Here is an 18208-nt window from a genome sequence, read left to right on the forward strand (position 1 = left end):
GATATGTGAGTGGAGAACTACCTAGCTGCTAGACACAATGAAGGAAAGGGGCAGCAGCGGCTGAACAACTCTATATCCAGAAAGATGCCTATCTCTTCTCAGTATTCTTATCCATGAATCGTCTTCCTGGACTGAGATGCCTAAAGTCCTCCATTTCTCATGAAAAACTGCCCAATGCTTGGGAAACTTAGTTGAAAGGTCAGACAACTGCTTCAATTTCTATTTCTATTGGGAAACAGACATGAATTCACCTCCTCTGCTACTCAGGAGACTACCCTAACTATAAGGATATAAACATATTTTGGGGGAAAGGCTCTCTTAGCACCTGTTGATTAAACTGTTACATTTTATATTCATATTCAGAAATAAATATTAATTTGTCTGGAGACCAAATAGATAAAAGAAAATGATAGAAAGACTGGTAGTGCACTGACCTGGGAAGTCAGAAATAGACAAGTTGCAAGCAGCTACAATGAATAGCTGCTTAATTATACAAAGTAGACCAGCTTCAGTGGCAGACAGATGCTTTCCTGGAATATCCAATATGCTGAAGCAAAAGGCATGGCCATAGGCCTTAAGAAACCTGGGTATCTTGGGACTCAATATCCTATCACACACAGCCTCCCTTCCCTAAACCTCACTGTCATTTTGTGCAAGGACTGTTCCAATAAGTGTGCACTGAGGTCACTTGTTGAACCTGCTAGTGAAGTAGGCAGGGAAATACTTGGTCTGAAAAGCCCACTGAAATGTAGGTGTAAGCTAGACCCTCAAATAGTTTGGTGGTGTCAGGATTTAGATAGTTGTACACAGACCGTAGGTAAGACTTCAGTTGTTTACAGAACGAGGTGGCAGCTGAGCAAAGTTTTTAGGATCCCAATAGTGCTTCAGTGTTGGACTTGGGCACCAAACTCCATTTGTGGTTGAGTCCCCTTGTTCCTTTATGTTGCTGTTTCCATTGAATTTCAAATAAGCTCAGGAAACTGCATGAGAAACTGAGGTAAGTTATTTTATCTACTGCAATCATTTCACTGCAATAAATCAATCATAGGGTCCAAACAATATTTATACAACTCAGTTTGACATTTAGGTTACAAAGGTTAGTGGAATTCTCATTTCTACATGTAGAAAGACTATCTCAGTTATGAATTAAAAATAGAAAGCTCTTAGCTGAATCTTGAGGTCACCTATGAATAAGTGTGAACAGGTGTAAGGTTTGTACAGCAGCATGTGGCAGTAACACTTAGGATATTCTATCACAGAGAAGGGCCTTTTTTGTTACTGAGATGGCAGGTGTGTTTATCAAGCCATGTGGCTAAGAAATATCCTTGTGTGTCTGCCAAAGGATACACGTCCAACCTACGTAATAGGTAATAGAAAAGTTAAAGCAGGCAACAGTGGACGTGGAAATAGGAAGTTTACACAAAAAGAGTTGTCACAAAAAAAATATTTCCAGTATAGGAATACTTGTTTCAATGGGAAATGGACTTTCTCTGTACTAGATTAACACTGGAAAGCACACACAAGCTTCTGAGGCCACTGGAAGTTAAGTTTATGTACCTAGGTAAGAACTAGAAAGACCCATCTAGCTACATTCTTTTAAGCAATAAGCAAACCTCCACTCTACAGAAATGACCAAAAACAACAACCAATCACAGCTTTCAAATAATCAAATTTTACGTATTTAAAAATTCAGCTCTGCACGGACTACAATTTACTAATGAATAAAACACCAAATGATAAATTGATTGCCTCTTTCTTTGTGTACTAATTTGTGTTATGGCTTTGCAGTCTTAAATTGCCCGAGTAGATTTTGTTTCTTAAACACAAATTACCAATTAACTGTCTACGGTAAACTCTATGCATCAAAGGTAATGAAGAATTGATCAATGGGTTGGTTTTTTTCAACAGTGGTTTCTAGCTTGCGTTCACAAAGATGAAAATTACATGTATTAGACTGTGCATAGATCAAATGAGGGGCATGTGTGCACGACACTTTAAAGCGGGTTAAATGCTTTGGCACCGCTTTAATGGTGTTGGTGTTTGCACACCTCGTGGCATATGTGCAGTAATTCCAGCCGCTGTAACAAATTTGGTGGCATAATACTCCTTAAATTACTTGTGGCGCAGCAAACTAAAACTCCTCCAAGGAGTTTTAGTTTGCTGCCCTATAGCTGTGGAGTGAAGCACTGGACTCCATGCAGCTCAGGGGCTCTGCAGGAAGACTGTGTAGGCAGCCTGGCAACAGCCTGGGAAGGCAGGCTCTGCCCTTTTTCTCTGGAGCCTGCCTGAACTGTGCAGGAGCCTGGTGCTTCCCTCTGAGGCTGTGGTGCCCACTGGGACCACCCAAGCCAGGTGCCTGTGGTTGAGTGCCAACCGGGGGGGCCTACTGCTGCTGCAGAGGGAAGCACCAGTCCCCCACCACCCCACAGCCCAGGGACCACTCTGCCCACTGTCACCTTGCCCTTCCCTCCCCACCACCAGAGAGTCAGATAAGTTTGGTTGTGTACATAACATAGGGGTTTAAAGGTCCCTAAATTGAAGCAGTGTTTAAAAAACCCACTGCTTCAATTTAGGGCCCCCCATTTCCTCTATACACACCCTTAGCCAATTTCCACAATTACCAACTGAGAATGCAAAACCAGTGTTATTTTTTGATGGTATGAAAGATGAAAGACAATGCTTGGTGGGTCAACTGGCATTCTACATAGTAACAGTCTGTACAACACTGTGATACAACAATACAATTTATAAATTTGCATTATAGTGTGCCAGTATATTTTTATTACGTTATCTCTTGCCTACTGTACTAGCAGCAGTTGGTCTGTGTGAAGTGCCTTTGCAATGCAAAGTATGACACTATTTTAACCAGTTTTGCAAATAGGACAAATATTTCTAAATATATTGTCATTATGAGATCATGTAGGTGGTGGAAGTATAGGAATAGAAGCTAGGAGTACATCTCTGTTGAAATTTAGAATTCATTATTGTTCACAGTATTCAACAGTGACAAAGGAAGCTACGGGAAGGTATCAGTGTCTCCTGAGAGAAACAGCACCATTTCTAAGCATGGACATTTCACTCTGGCAATGTAACTGTCATTAATTTGCCTTGTAAAGAACAAGAAAGTGTTCCTATTTCTTCTCCTTAGAATGTGCTAGATGCACTGCCAGCAGGGAAGCTGCAGGCACCAACTGTCAAGAGTTCATCAAATTGAGGAAATTCTCTCACACAGTGCTTTGAACCCGCTTCGTCCCTAATCATTATATACTGTTAGAAGATAATCTGATGGCTAATAAATGTGTTAACTCCTTAGTTTGCAAAAACGTGTATAGGATTTAAGCTGAACTGATTAAGAGAAATTACTTTTGTCTCCAGTCTTAGATGGCAGTACATGTGAAGATTTGCTAGTGCTTTATTCATAGAGTATGAAAAGAGAAGTCACTCTGGTAATACCAGTTAACCAAGCTGGGAATTCTGTTTACATGAGTTTCTTTCTTGTAGTAATTGCAGCACAGAGATCTCTACTGCAGTGCACTGGTCCTGCCATTGATATCATAGCAAGGCACAGTCATCGAAAACTTCTTAAAGGTACAAACTCAGATAGTGATGCTGTTATCTATAGCTAAGGTTGGAAGCAAGATCTTTTTATACTTTCAACCCAGCTCTGTAACTATCTTGTTCAGTTAGTTGCACATGTCCAGAAGCAATTAGCATTTCCAGCACAATTTACTAAATTATTTTTGTTTTATAGGAAAAGAACTGCCCAGCTAGATTTTTAAAGGGGGCTCAGATCAGCCTCCAGTTGTCTTGGTAATGTTTTACAGCCAGCGTAAACTGTCGGCACACGTTAGATAGCTCAGTACCATCGATCATCTCAGGTGTCCATGAATAAATTTAGGTTGGAAATTAGAATTTTTTTCCAGCTGCCAGAGAAATGAGTAGGAGTAGGATTGTGTGTGTGGGGAGATCTTAACTAGTTTTAAGACATGCTTACGAGCAGAATTATGGATCGTTGTTGCCTGAGACACCAGGCCCTGGACTTGATGTCCCAGGAAGACACTTTCCTCCTATGCTCCCAATATTAACTTGTGTGTTCATATTTCATTATGCTTGCAAACTTGAAGGTTAATTTAAAAATAAATCTTCATTAGGGTCACCGCTCCCTGTGGTCTTTATGCATTTTACAATACACAGTCAATCAATGCTTAAAAATAGAAAAACCCTGGCAGCAGGAAGTAGAACCCATGTCTACTGTCTCCCTGGGGAATGACCTAGCTACAAAGATAAAGAAACAGGCTCTTTCTGATCCTAGGGCTCTTGCTCCATCCAGCCAATTCTATAGCCATGTGATTAGTATAGTGATATAAATTATAATTTAGAGATGCTCCCCAGCAGGAGAAAGTTGGGAATAAAAAGATGGTCACTCAGGCAGCTACTAGTAGGCCTGTCCGAAAAGGGATGTATTTGATTTGGATTTGGATTCAGCTGATTCAGAGGACAGTAATTCGATTCAGAGTTTAGGATTACTGTCCTGAATCAATTTGGCCAAGTCGGCTTCAGAAGATTCAGCACTCATTTGTAGAGATTTGGTGCTTTGGCCATAGACTATAATGGGGAATAACTGAAATATCTATAACATTGTCATTTTTTGGCAGATTTGGATGAAAAGAACAGAGATGATAGCCCCTTCTAAGGGCACAAAATTTACCAAATTTCAAGGATATAGGTGCAGGAGTTTCTGGGGAACTGCACCTCAAACTGCTGAAAGCAAAATGTATCACTTCTGTGTGTTAAGACAGATTTGGATGAAAACAGCAGGGATGGTGGCCTGTAAGAGGGGGTCTTCCTGGTGCTGGTTAGATCTCCACCCACCCACCTTTTTCTGGGCCAGCTGCCTGCCCCTCTTTTGCTCAGGCAGAAACATTTCACAAAAGGGACAGAAAGGCTACAGACAGAAACTTATAAGCTGTTTCTACATCCCTCCCCCAGAGCACTGTGATTGGAAGGGAACTCAGGCAAAGATCACAGTCACTGGGCAGCTAAAGATGTCAGTCTTCCCCCGCCCTTTCCCCACGCTGCTCCCCATCCCTCTTTTCAGTTTCTGTTCCCCTGAAAGACTGCATTCTGAATCTCTGAATATTTTCTGAATTGATTCAAAGGCTCCGAATCAATTTGGAGGGGGTTTTTTGGGGTTCTGGATTCAATTTGGATTCGATGATTCAGCCTCCAATTTGGGCCGAATTTTATCTGAATCAAATCAGTGACTGAAGCATCTCACACCCCTACTAGCTAGCTAGCTAGTAAAAGAGAAACCAGAACCTGAAGAGGTTGCCTACTGCTCTACAATAAAGTTCTATTTAGTTCTTTTAATTCATGTATGCTGTGTTTATCAGACCTGGTGATTACTACAGTTAAGGTTTTCTCCTAGGAAGACAGATGTAAGGTCAAATTCTTTCAAAGTATGGAGGGTCTAGAACCTGGGTATTCCACTTCCAGAAGCTATTATGCAAAAAGCGAACACCTACACCAGTTTTTATTTCAAGCTGATTTTAATACTGGTCACGAGAGTGATGCATACTCTGAGCATGGTTCATAGTTTGGGTCCTTCCAGGGATTTAATCACCTCCCTAGAACCAATCTGACTTTCACCAGAGCTTAGGTAGAACTTAAGTGCTTAGGTAATCAAATAAGATAATTTTTTACTGTACTAAGTCTCTTCTGGGCATGAGCAGAAACATGATGCAGATGCTAAGGTAACTTTGTATCCAAATTGGTGGCTCTTTGGAACTTAGACACCTAACTTCTGTGTAAGTCCATTTAGATGTCTTCACAACCAAACTAGATCATGCCCGACCAGAATAGTTTATGAGTAAGCTAGATGCTGAAATTTGTTTTGCATTTATTGTTTGACAAACAATTCAAATAATGCAACAATCAAAAAAAAATCTGTCATCTGATGGTGAATCATGATTGGTGAAAAGGTCTACCTTCTCAAATAAATGTGTCATAAATTGGTTACCCAGCTCAGTGGAGGATAAAATTCAGAGCATGGCATTTTGAAGTCATTTGTAATAGGACATGCATTATAAAATGCATGAATCTAAATTTTGATCTCAGTTACGTCAGTGTAGATGAAAAAAAATGTGTCCTATGTTTACATTCTGAACAATTGATGCTGATCAACATGAATCTGCCTTTAATGTAGACCAGATGTGGCAAAATTCATCTTTCATTTACTCCTGTGCCACTCTATTCCTTTGTGTATTGTACATATATTTATATAATAGCATCCTGCTGGATAATGCAATTATGAAGGTGTTTTTTTTTATTATGGTGATTACAGCCTAAGGATCACTACAGGTTAGCAGCTGTAAATCTAATGAGAACTTTAACTGAAACCAGATGAACTATATTGGATATAAAAAATAGGCTTATTGTTAAAGTTGTCATGATGCTTAGAAGGCCCTGATTCTTTTAAATGTTACCAAAGACCCACAGAGTTAACCAAAACATAGATTACTGCATCAGGGAGGGTGGGGGGAAGGGAGCGAGAAGCTACTTTCAGACAATGAATCAGGATAAAACTCCACTAAATAAAATAAGTCAATATACTTATCTAGCAACCAAAGGTTTTCATGTATGGATGCTGAATTTCTGTCATTTCATGGTATGCATAGCTGATAAGACCCACCAGAATTTATTCAAGTACTAGAGAGTGTAAGCTAATTTTCTGTAATCAGACCCACTGGACTATTATCCAGGCTCGTTGTACTATTAGCTAAAATTGTGATCATATAGTTCCTATATAATTATATCTATTGTAATAAAGACTCTTGTGTATTTGAATATTTAAAGTAAATGATGTCCAGTAAATGCATCTTACAAAGGTTGAGGATTGGTGATAAACAGGACTTCAACAAAGCTATTAGAATTAAAGTTTTATTTCCATACTTGTGAGTATACAACTTTATTTTATGCTTGTCAAACAAGCCTCAGAGTATTTCAAGTCCATGACCCTTTATTTTAATAATTTTAAAAACATTCCAGAAGGATGTAACCCAGGCAGATTTTCTGAATATGTAAAATTGGCTGCATTCAAACATTCAAATGATCTAGAAAAAATTCTCCCAGGTCTGTTCTTCTGGGATATGGACAGAAGTTACACATAAGCCAGTTTAAGTGATAAGAAACTGGTTTAAACTTGAAACAGAACATAAGTTCAGTGCACATAAACCAGTTTCAAAATGCTTGAAACTGGTTTAAGATAAACCTAGCTGAATGTAGTATCAGACTTGACTGATTTGGGTCAAACCAATTAATGGAACTTCTGTCCCAGACCCCTTAATGATTTAAGTTAAATCAGAATCCCCCAGCATCCCAGCATGCTTTCCAACCATGAGCTGACCTGTCTACTCCAGTGGAGCAGGGTTGGCCCCACCCTTCTCCTCCCTAGCCAGAGCACTATCACTGCTTCTGCTGGCTGAGATGGGGTAGGGATGGGAAACCCTGCTTAGGAGTGCAGCCAGGTCTGCTTGGCAAGGGGCACAGCAGCCCTTGCCAGGCTTCCCAACCCCCCCCCCCCCCCATTGCCACTCGGAGGGGTAGGAGCTGAGGTTACTGGTGGATCTCAAGGGTTACTGGGAGCCTTGGCCCCGGGGAAGGCCAATCCCATGGTGCCAAGGCATAGGTGAAACCTGTCCCCCACATAGCCCTATCTGTGGTCTGTCCCTTTCACTGCTCAGCCCTGCAGCTGAGCCCTGAAGTGGGGAGACCCACCCCAGCCAGGAGCCACAGGATGAGTGTGTCAGGCTGTGACTAGGGAAGCTGAGGCCCAACATGAGGAGACTTCTACTCCCCAGGAGGGCAGCAGCACACTGTACTGGCTCTGACAGGCTGGGAGCTGCATCCTTGCAGGATTCCAGGGCCCAGCCACACAGCTGCACCTGGGGGTGACCCTGCTTGACATCAGGGCTACACTAGTCATCCCTGACATTTCTTCCAACTCCCATCTCCTATGAGACTCAGGCTGGCTTTGGGCCAGGGCTGGGAGAAGATGGCAGGTGGAAACTGGGTCTGGGCCAGGGACTGGGCCTAGAGGAGAGTGGTGCCATGCCAGGGAATGTCTGCCCACCATGCCTCACCTGAGCCGGGAGCCAAAGATGAGCATATCCCCTGGCCTCTGCAGCTGTGCCCAGATCTGCCTCCCACCTTCTTCCCCTGGAGTTGCCCCTGGTACCACTGCAGGCTGTGGTGAGAGCCAGATGGCCCACTTCGCTGCTGCTGGCAATGCTGGGCCAGGCTGGGCTGGCTATAGGGAGCCCTGGCAGGGTGGCCCTGGGAATAAGTGGGGCAAAGTGCTACCAGGACACATCCCTATGGGCAGCAGCAGTTCTGTGTGAGGCGGTGGGGACAGCCCAGGAGCGGTGTGGGGCCGAGGCATGGCAAGCTACAAAAGCTTGTGTAGCTGGCCAAAGGCTGGGCTGTAGGGACCACTGGGAGGAAGCTGAGGGCTAGCTTCTGCATGGCCAGCATGTGTCCAGGTGCTGGGCAGCAGCTCTGGTCCCAGCAGACAGGGAGTGCTGCCCCGAGGCAGGCATGTCGGTCTAGGGAAGAACCTGGCCATACCCCTCCCCCCTCCAACTCAGCTTCCCTCAACCACTGCAGAAGGGAAGGGAGGGCTGCTCTAGTGCTCCCCCCCCCCCCAACTTCTAGCCTGCACCACTGCAGGCATGTGGCTGCATTTCCAGAATCAATAGTGAGTGTCTATTCACTTGCAAATTGGTTCAATCTAGGCAGGTTAGACTAACCTGCAAAAATTGAATCAGTTCAGAGTTGGACTTTTTCAATGTCTGTTCCTAGTCCTGGTGAAGAAACTTATCCAGAGCCATGAGTAAACATATTTGTATGCAGAGGCACTGAAGACTGGAAAGCTTGCAGTGATAACACTGTGAAGCCAGGGTGGACCCTGTACACACATCTCAGTGTGCTCTCTAGGCTTCCTTAGTCTACCTGGGGGCAGATGCAGCAATGCATAGGACAGCCCTGATTGGCTGACCTACACTGTCCATGGTCATCCTGCATTTGAAGATTGTGACTGGGGTCTCTGGTGGAACAGACCATCTCCCTGGGAGCAGGGTGCTGGAGGACCATGGCCTTTTCTGAAAGAAGCCATAGAATGTACATACATTTGCTCTCCCAAGAGAAACTCTCCCAGAAGTGACATAACCCTGGTTGTCCTCCGGTTATTTTTCTCCTGGAGTGGCCAATTTTATTCTGGGGGTAAAAAGCCTGAACATCTATATACTTGTGGTTTCCCCTGGAAGAATAGCAACTATCCCAGGAGAAAATGAATGCCCATGCAAGGCCTCTGTAACATGCTTAAACAAGAAGCAGCATACAGCATAGAATCTACACAAGTTCCCAGACGGGGTGGATTACTTTAGTTATACTGCCTTACTAAATGGACCTCAGTTCAGATGTGAAAAATAAGAAGGTGTTCTTCAGAAGCACAAGGCATTCCCAAGTTGTTGGGGCCAGAGGGATGGGGTAACCACAGGACCCATAATCATGGGTCAAGAATTAAGTAGAATTATTACTAATAGAATCAGACACTGAACATTGGGAACTTTATAAATGGGGTTAAAGAAAAGAGGATGTAGTGAGGAAAGACATTTAAAAAATGGTGGATAAGAACAGGAAATGCTACCAGTCAGGGTGCATATAGAAAAATGATCTGAGCAGCTAAACCTATGGTTAGTGGGTCAAAAGAAGAGATTTTATAATAGGATGTAAAAACTGAAAGTAAATTACCAGATTATGAGATCTTTACTAATTTGCACATTATTTGGAGAATGGACCATGTCTTTATACAACACATAACTCATTACTGCATCTCAGGATATAAAAGCAATTATTTGTAGTATAATCTAGTAACAGAAAAATATTCCCTGCACTTACAAAGAACTTGTGGCTTCCCAAATTCAAGATATTTATATTTAGGTATTATTTGCAAAGGGATCTTGATCTCTATTCATGTGTGATCAAACACTGATGTTTAATGTGCTTTTTCGTGAATATTAACTCAGCAGGCAGAGTGCATAGATATCAAAACTTTCAGGTATGTGAGAATTCCTATCTTACAAACCCCTCTATCTGTACATGTAAAACATATCTGGTGTGTACTGGTATTAAAACTTGGTAAATCTGTGTTTGTAGAGGTTAATACATGCAAAGCAGTAATGTAATTAAGGGTAGGAAAATGGCAAAATTTAGAGGGGAAGTCAGAATAAGCTCCCCCCTCCCCCCATTTTCTGTCCATCTGCTCTCTGGTGCTCGGCATCTCTTGCTCCCCACTTCTTCCCCCTATGTAATACACCAAAGTTCTATTTCTATTTTCATCTCTGATATAAAGTTCCACAAATATTGGCCATGTTTAAAAAAGCATGGTCCATAAAATGATGGCAATGGCAGTGTTAATCAGACTTCAATAGAAATCCCTATATCTTGATGCCAGTCTTTTTGTAAACATGTTCAGGTACCAGTAAGTGTAGACAATTCTCAATATTATATTGTAGGTACAGGGAAGTTTGTATAAATTAGTCTGAATAACTGGAGGAATGTTGCCAAAGTTCAGAATCTACCATGGGAGCAGTCTGGAAAAAATGTGTGATTCTTGAATCATAAGTAGCCTGCATCACAGCTTAGGCATGGAAATAACTCAGATTCTCAAAGGGACAAACCATGGAAATCAAATTTCCATCTGAATAGAGCCCAATGGGTTCTAAAATCAAAGCATGAGAGTTCATTTTTTGCTACTGCTATTTAGGAAAGCAACATTTGCAAGTGTATGTTTGACTGAGATTAGGAGGTAAGAAAGAACCTTTTTACTTTATTCCACTTCTTCATTCTGAAGAGATGAGAACAAAATAGACCAATCAATAACAATAATTATAATTTTCTTTTTATTGATTGCTCAGAAATCCTTTAAGACATCATCATTAACTTAAGGATAACTTGAGAAAATTTATGAGGTTTTTAATTTTCTCCTGACAAAGCAAAGTAAGTGATTTCTACATTCAAACGCTTCAATTTCTGGCTTCATGAGCTAGACCAGAATTAGTGAAGATGAGACTTAGTAAAATTTAATGCAGTAATTGACACAATTTGGCATTGTTGCTAGTTCTAATTGGCACACAAGATACATGAGGCTATATTTTAAAAAATAGCAAAATTATAAGGTTCACCTGTTTCATTAAACTGCACATCACTTTTTATTTGTCTCATACATTTGGCTGCATATCTGCTCATTGCATTATTTGTGAATAAATTTATTTTTATGTGAATTGCCAGTCATAGAGACTGTAACATTTCATTCACCCCCAGAATGAATATATCACAAGTGGCCATACTGCAAGCTTTCCCAAATTCAACTCCCACTAAAGTCTACTGACTTTAACAGAAGTGGTATTGAGTTTACTGTCACTCTAATATGATTAAACCATAAGTAGCAAGAGCAGGGTGCAAGGGACTGTCACTAAGGGTACTAATTAGTGCCAATTGTGAATTGTGAAGGCTGAATTTTCCAATGTAGAAACTGGGATGAGATGATAAGCAATTTTGTATAGGTCAACAGAAACCCAGATGGTAGTGGCTAATGTGAGATGGGTTTTTAAAGTGGCAAATGAGTAATACAATACAAGGTGCATCTATACAAGACACTTTACTGTGCATTAGACTAATGCTCAGTACAGAGTCAGCCTCTACAAATGCACAGCAATTACTGCACAATAGATTAGTCTAATGTACCATTTTCTAGTACCTGTATCTACAGGTACTAAAAATTAACACATTAATGCACTGAAGTGCATGTGTAGATGCTGACTGGGAGCAAATTGTTCCTGGTCAGCCTAGGCAGCAGGAGACTATAGGGGGTGGGGAGAGCTGTTCCAGCTTAGTGTGATTCTGCTTCCCAGCCATGTGGAGATCAGGACCCCTCCCAATCTCCACATGACTGGGAGAGCTGTCCTGGCTAGCAGGCAGCTGCCACCTAGCCATGTGTGTGGTGATGTGGGATCTCCCTGACCAGCCACAGTGCTAGTCTCCCACCTACCTCTGGGCATGCTGCCAGCCTCTCTCACCTGCCACACACTGTTATTAAATGATTAAGGTCTTTGTTGCGGGGGTACAAGCATGAGGGAGCAAGGAGCCCCGCCCATCAGGGAACCCAGGACAAGGGGAACACAACCCCTAAAGAAGAACCCTGAAAAGGAAGAAAACTTACCCCTTGTAGGATGCTGACAATCTAGGGAGACAGGAGAAAGACCCATGAGGTTTATTAGCCGTGCTTATCTGCGGATTCAAAAGCTGGCTCTGAGAAGGAGTGAAGGGGTATGCTGGGAGTGAGAGGAGCGGAGAGGATCTCCCACGTTGAGTGCATCCAGCACCAGCAAGAGCAGAAAGACCAGATGAAGAGGCTGACATCAGCACCGATGGGATCAGGGGAAGCATCTTGTACCAGTAGCAAGTGGCACGGGAACGTGGAACCCGAGGCAGCTCAGCGAGGAGCCACAAGAACCTGGCTGCAGCAATGCAGGACAGCCAGAATCCCTGGCTTAAAAAAAAAAAAAAAATAATGGAAGATCCAGGACTGACCCCACCAGAGGGAAGCCACATAAAGATCTTGGGCTCATCTCAAGGGTTGGTGTATGGACGGGGTGTAGGGGAGGTGGAGCCCAGCATACATCTTCCGGGAAACACGACAGTCCCGGAGGTCCCCTCAGTGGGAATCCCCACCACTGAAGAACCATCCAAAGTCATAGCAGGTGAGTTTCAGGGTTTCCCCAGGAGTGACCAAGGGGCTTCTCCAGGATTGCAAGGGATCTCATCACGCCCAAAACCAGGTGTATGTGCTAGAGCAGCATGGGAGCAGATAATCAAACAGAGGTGGGCACAGTCTTATTTAGGTGGGAGGCTGCCCTTTGAATGCCCTGTTCTCCTGGGCCTAAGTATGCAACTCCAGCCACCTCTGTACTGCATCCTAAGCCTTGCAGATGACATGCTGTTCAATCACTGGCTCAAGGCTGGACTCAGTTGTGTGTCTCTCACACTGCCTTGTTACAGACCACACTCATACCACCCCTTTCTCACCGAGGCCTCTTACACTCCAGCGGCTCTCACCCAGTCTCTTGCATACCACCCCCTTGAGCCGCACACCATCCCACCTGGTCCATAAGATCCTCGGGCTTAGCTCTCCCCTCTTTGGTCAGCCCTGGTGCAGTCTCTCAGGCATCTCCTGCTACCCAACTGTGCATTGACTGAGCAGTTGCTCAACTGTGAGACTACTTTAGCCCTGGCCCCACACCAGAACATAATGCCCCTTCCTCAGTCCCCTACTCATGCCCCCATCAGGATGGTCTCAATCTCCACATGGCTGAAGGCAGTTGTCCCACATCTGGGACAGCTGTCCCAGCCACATGGAGATCAGGACCAGCCCCTGTGCCTGGAGCTCCCCCTGGCTGCTGCAGGGCGGGGCAGAGCAGAGCAGGAGCAGCCCCAAACAGAACTACTAGACACACATAGATACACATTCAGATTTGTGTGGGGGCCCAGTTTAATACACCTGAATTTTCTGTACAGGTCCTTTAATTTCTCTTGTAGATGTGCCCATAGTGTGTGCCATTAACAAATTCTAAATTATCCTATCCAAGTTAAAGTTGTTTGAATGTTAAGAGAATTGATCTTGACAATACCTACTTAGTTCTTTAGTCTAGTTAAGTCTTATAGATCCATAGATTGTGAGGCTGGAAGGGACCTTGGAAAATCACTGGGTCCAGCTCCGTGCACCAAGCAGGAAAGACAACTGGGGTCAGGTGACCCCAGCAAGGTGACTGTCCAGTCTCCTCTTCAACATTTCCAGGGCAGGTGATTGCATCACCTCTGGAGGAAGCTTATTCCAGTCTGGACACCCTAGCTGTGAAGAAGTTTTTCCTAATGCTGAGTCTGAAATGGTCTTATAGGTGTTTGTGACCATTACTCCTGGTTTTGCCCAAAGGTGCCCTGGTGAACAGTTGTTCACTGAGCCCTTGGTGTATGCCCCAATGTAGCAGTAAGCTGCTACCAAGTCCCCTCTCAGCCTTCTCTTTTTCAAGCTGAAGAGTTCCAGATCCCTCAGCCTTTCCTCATATGGCTTGTCATGCAAGTCTCTGATTAAACGGGTGGCTCTTCTCTGAACCCTCTCAAGCTTTTTCATGTCCTTGCTGAAGTGTGGTACCCAGAACTGGATGCAGTACTACAGTTGTGGTCTCACCAATGCCGAGTAAAAAAATAATTTCCTTGGTTTTGCTGGAGATGCATCAATTGATGCATGCCAGAGTATTACTTGCTTTGCTGGCTACAGTGTTGCACTGCCGGCTCATGTTCATACTGTGGTCTATTATTACCCCCGGGTCTCTTTCATTCACAGGGCTGGTCAGATCAGCATTTCCAGGCCTGTAGGGGATTGTTCATCCCCAGGTGGAGTACTTTACATGTTAAACTTCATCTGGTTCCAATCCACTCAACTTGCCAGCCTGTTTAAGTGCACCTTTATCTGCAGCCCATCTTCAAGCATGACCACTCTTCCCCATAACTTGGTGTCATCCGCAAACTTTGCCAGTGAGCTCTTCACCCCCACATGCAAATCATTGATGAAGATGTTAAAAAGTACTGGACCAAACATCAACCCCTGAGAGACACCACTAACCACTTCTCACCAAGACAACACAGATCTGTTCAATAGGACTCTGAGTCCTACACTGCAGCCAGCTTCCTACCCACCTAAATGTCTTGCAGGTAAGTCCACACTCTTCCAAGTTTCTCATGAGAATATTGTGGTATACCAGATCAAAAGTCTTTTGGAAGTCAAGTTATACATGGTCAACCTCCTCTCTCTTATCCAGGTGGTGAGTTAGCTGATCATAAAAGGAGATGAGGTTGTGAAGACAAGACCTGCCCAAGACAAAGCCACACCTGTTGTTCAGAATCCTACCTTCAGCAAGCCTATCACATATAGACTCCTTGATGAATTTTTCCAGGGTTTTCCCTGGGATAGAAGTTAGGCTAACTGGCCTACAGTTACCCAGGTCCTTCCTCCTCCCCTTCTTGAACATGGGCACAACACTGGCTCAGTGCCCATCCTCAGGGACCTCATTCCAGTCCTCAGGGACCTCTCTGGAGTGCCATGAGTTTTGGAAAAGTTTTGCCAGGGGTTCTGTAATAACTTTGGCCAGCTCCTTCAGCACCCTCGGATGAAGTTCATCCAGGCCTGCTGACTTATATATGTCTATTTTTTAAAATTGATCACACACCAGTTCTACAGCAATAATAGGAACAGGGTCATTCCTACCCTGCTCCTTCCATATCCTATCTGGCATGTTTTTCCCCTTGGCCCAGTGAAAAACCAAAGCAAAGTAGTCATTCAGGAATTCAATTTTATCCAAAGCGCCAGTAACCAGCTGCCCTGAGTTGCTGAGCAGTGACCCCACAATCCCTTTTTTTTTCCCTCCTGTTCCCTACGTACCTCAAGAAGGACTTCTTGTCCTTGATTCCCATTGCTAATTTTAGCTCAGTTGCCACCTTAGCCCTTATAATCTGTTCTCTACAAGTGCAGGCCATGGTTGTATAGTCCACCTTGGGGCATGCCCCAAGCTCCCATTGTTTGTACGCCTCTTCCTTCTTTTTTAAGAGGACCATGATTTCTCTGTTTATCCAAGAAGGCTTCCCAGCCCTTTTGCTACCTTTGCTCTGCATGGGAATGGACTTCATTTGTACTTCAAGGGTCATGTCCTTAAGGAACAACCACTCTTCATACATTCCTATTGTCTTCAGTCCCTGGTTTGCAGCACTTTCCTTACTAGTGACCTGAGCTTGTTGAAATTTGCATTTTTGAAGTTCAAAACTTCAATCCTGCTATGTAGTTTGTCTGCCTTGTGACGGACAGTGAATGTGTTGGTTTCACGGTCACTGTTGCCCAGGCTACCCTCTATGTTTAAGTCAGTCACCAGGTCATCTCCTTTGGACAGGACCAAGTCTAAAGGAGCATTACCTCTGGTTGGCCCTCACACCTCCTGAGTCAAAAATAGCTCTTTGATGCAGGTGAGGAAGGAACGTGACCAATCAGACTTGGATGAGTGTTCCTCCCAAGAGATTTCCAGGTAATTGAAGTCACCCATGATGACTGCATCCTGTGATTGTACAGTCTCTGTCAGTTCCTGGGCAAACTCTATATTGAATTCCTCCCCTTGGTTTGGTGGTCTGTACTACACACCTACAGTTAGGTTTCTTTTGCTGTGTCCCTCCTCCCCCTCTCCCCAATTTGACCCAGAAGGTTTCAAGTCATTCTTCCTTGGAGCTGATGTCAGCCTCCAAGGAGGTGTACTGCTGTTTCACATAGAGAGCCACACCACCTTTCTTCCCTACTTAGTCCCTTCTATGCAGGGTGAAGCCCTCTCTGGCTATGCTCCAATCATGTGAGGAGGCCTACAAGGTCTTCACAATCCCTACTAGATCATAGTGCCCACTAGAGAGTAGGAGGACTAGCTCCTCCTGCTTGTTCCCTATGTTCCTGGCATTAGTGTACAGGCACTTGAGTCTTCCTACTGAGACTCTTAATTTCCTATCACACTGAAGGAAAACTATTCCCTCACCTCCTGCAAGAGTGGTTCTCCTACTGTTACCATCTATGGAGCTTTCTTGTATGTCAGTCCCCAGGCATGCTCCAGTGTTTCCCTGTCCCCCAGCAATCTTAGTTTAAAGCCCTATATGCCAAGCAAAAAGGATTTAATTTCTTGTCTGCGGACACACTTTCACAACAAAATAATCTACATTCCATTATCCAAAAATGTTTAAGGTATAAATTTACATTTTTTCCTTTCTTAATATTACCCTAAAGCACTCTTCAGATACAGGTATCCTCTCCTATGTCATCTCTGCCTAATATTCCTCACTTCTCTCAGTAAGACTCAGGCTGTAGGTAAGAAATAGACTTACAGTATTCCTGTATGATTAAAGTTATCTTATTACTTTGGAAAGTACTTCTGGGAAACTATAAAAAAATTTCCATATAATCAATTCAGTGTTTTTTTAATCCACAGGTTAAAAATGGAAATCAAACTTTAGATTACAAACCAAAGCATGCCTAGGTAATTTCTTTCTCTGGAACTAAAAAAGGAACACTGCTGACCTGTGGTTTAGAACAGAATGCTGCTTACTTCATAGAAGACCCAGGGTAAGAAGTGACCTTGATTCCAGGCAAATAGAATTTTGATAGATCATACAAGCAATGCATTTTAGTTGTATTTCATGAGTGTTATAATCACCGACTTTTTACAGCTTCCCATCCTAACTCATTTATGAAGAACAACTGATGGTACTGGAATAGGAATACCAGTACATATTTTCCCTTTTTGCCTAATGGCAGAAATCTGTCACAATGACTTTATTACACTGTAGAATGGAAAAAAATATCAAGGATTTCATATAACACATCTTTGGAACTAGACGGCCATATTCAGTAAGGAAAAAGCTACACATGGATGCCATAAAAGGAAGTTTCAGTGACTGTCCTGTATCTCAGTATACAACATGCCAATAGAATTCGACACCCTAAAATCTACATTTTTTATGAATGGGAGATAAAACTTTCAGTTGTAATAGTTGCAAAAGCAGATTATGAAAGTTGTCCTGATATAGATATTCAATATAGATTGAAGGCTGTGAACGTGTTGAGTGATTTACTTGTTCTTCCTGCGCTCACCTGCCATGATTTGGATTTAATAAGAAAAGGAAGGATATTGGTAAGTTGTTAAAGCCTGTGATCAATGAATATCACCCAGGTGTTACACACTCAAATTAAAGATTTATTTTCTTTAAAGTAAAAGGTCTGGTAACAGTAGCCTTGCCAAATACTTCACTGGTGAAGGCAGTTAATTTGCAATAGAAAGAAAAACCTTAAGATGAAACTTTTAATAAAACTTTGTTTAAACTAATCAAAATGGCTAATTTCCATTATTAGCTTTATGCGATCCCCACGTCTTTCAGTCTCCGCCCACAGTTTGTATTGGGAGCGGCTCCCTGCAGCTCCCAACTGATTCTTCTGTTTATTTTCTAAACAGTTGCTGTCCCCATGGGGTTGGGGCTTATCTGGGCACTATTTCCCCATGCATTGTCCCAA

At 43.1% G+C, this 18208-nt stretch overlaps 1 protein-coding gene across 6 annotated transcripts in view; it reads left to right on the forward strand.

The window, feature by feature from the left end:
- Positions 1 to 18208, forward strand: part of LOC102563004 (von Willebrand factor D and EGF domain-containing protein) — a 323208-nt gene that overhangs the window by 47606 nt on the left and 257394 nt on the right. Inside the window, exon 2 of one of the 6 annotated variants that reach the window (XM_059727414.1) lies at positions 17130 to 17263. The exons of the other annotated variants lie outside the window; for them this stretch is intronic. The gene's annotated coding sequence lies outside the window, so the exon portion shown is untranslated. The remainder of the gene's footprint in view (positions 1 to 17129; positions 17264 to 18208) is intronic. 6 annotated transcript variants of the gene reach the window in all.

The sequence above is a fragment of the Alligator mississippiensis genome, chromosome 4, assembly GCF_030867095.1.
Source record: "Alligator mississippiensis isolate rAllMis1 chromosome 4, rAllMis1, whole genome shotgun sequence".
Classification (NCBI taxonomy): domain Eukaryota; kingdom Metazoa; phylum Chordata; order Crocodylia; family Alligatoridae; genus Alligator; species Alligator mississippiensis.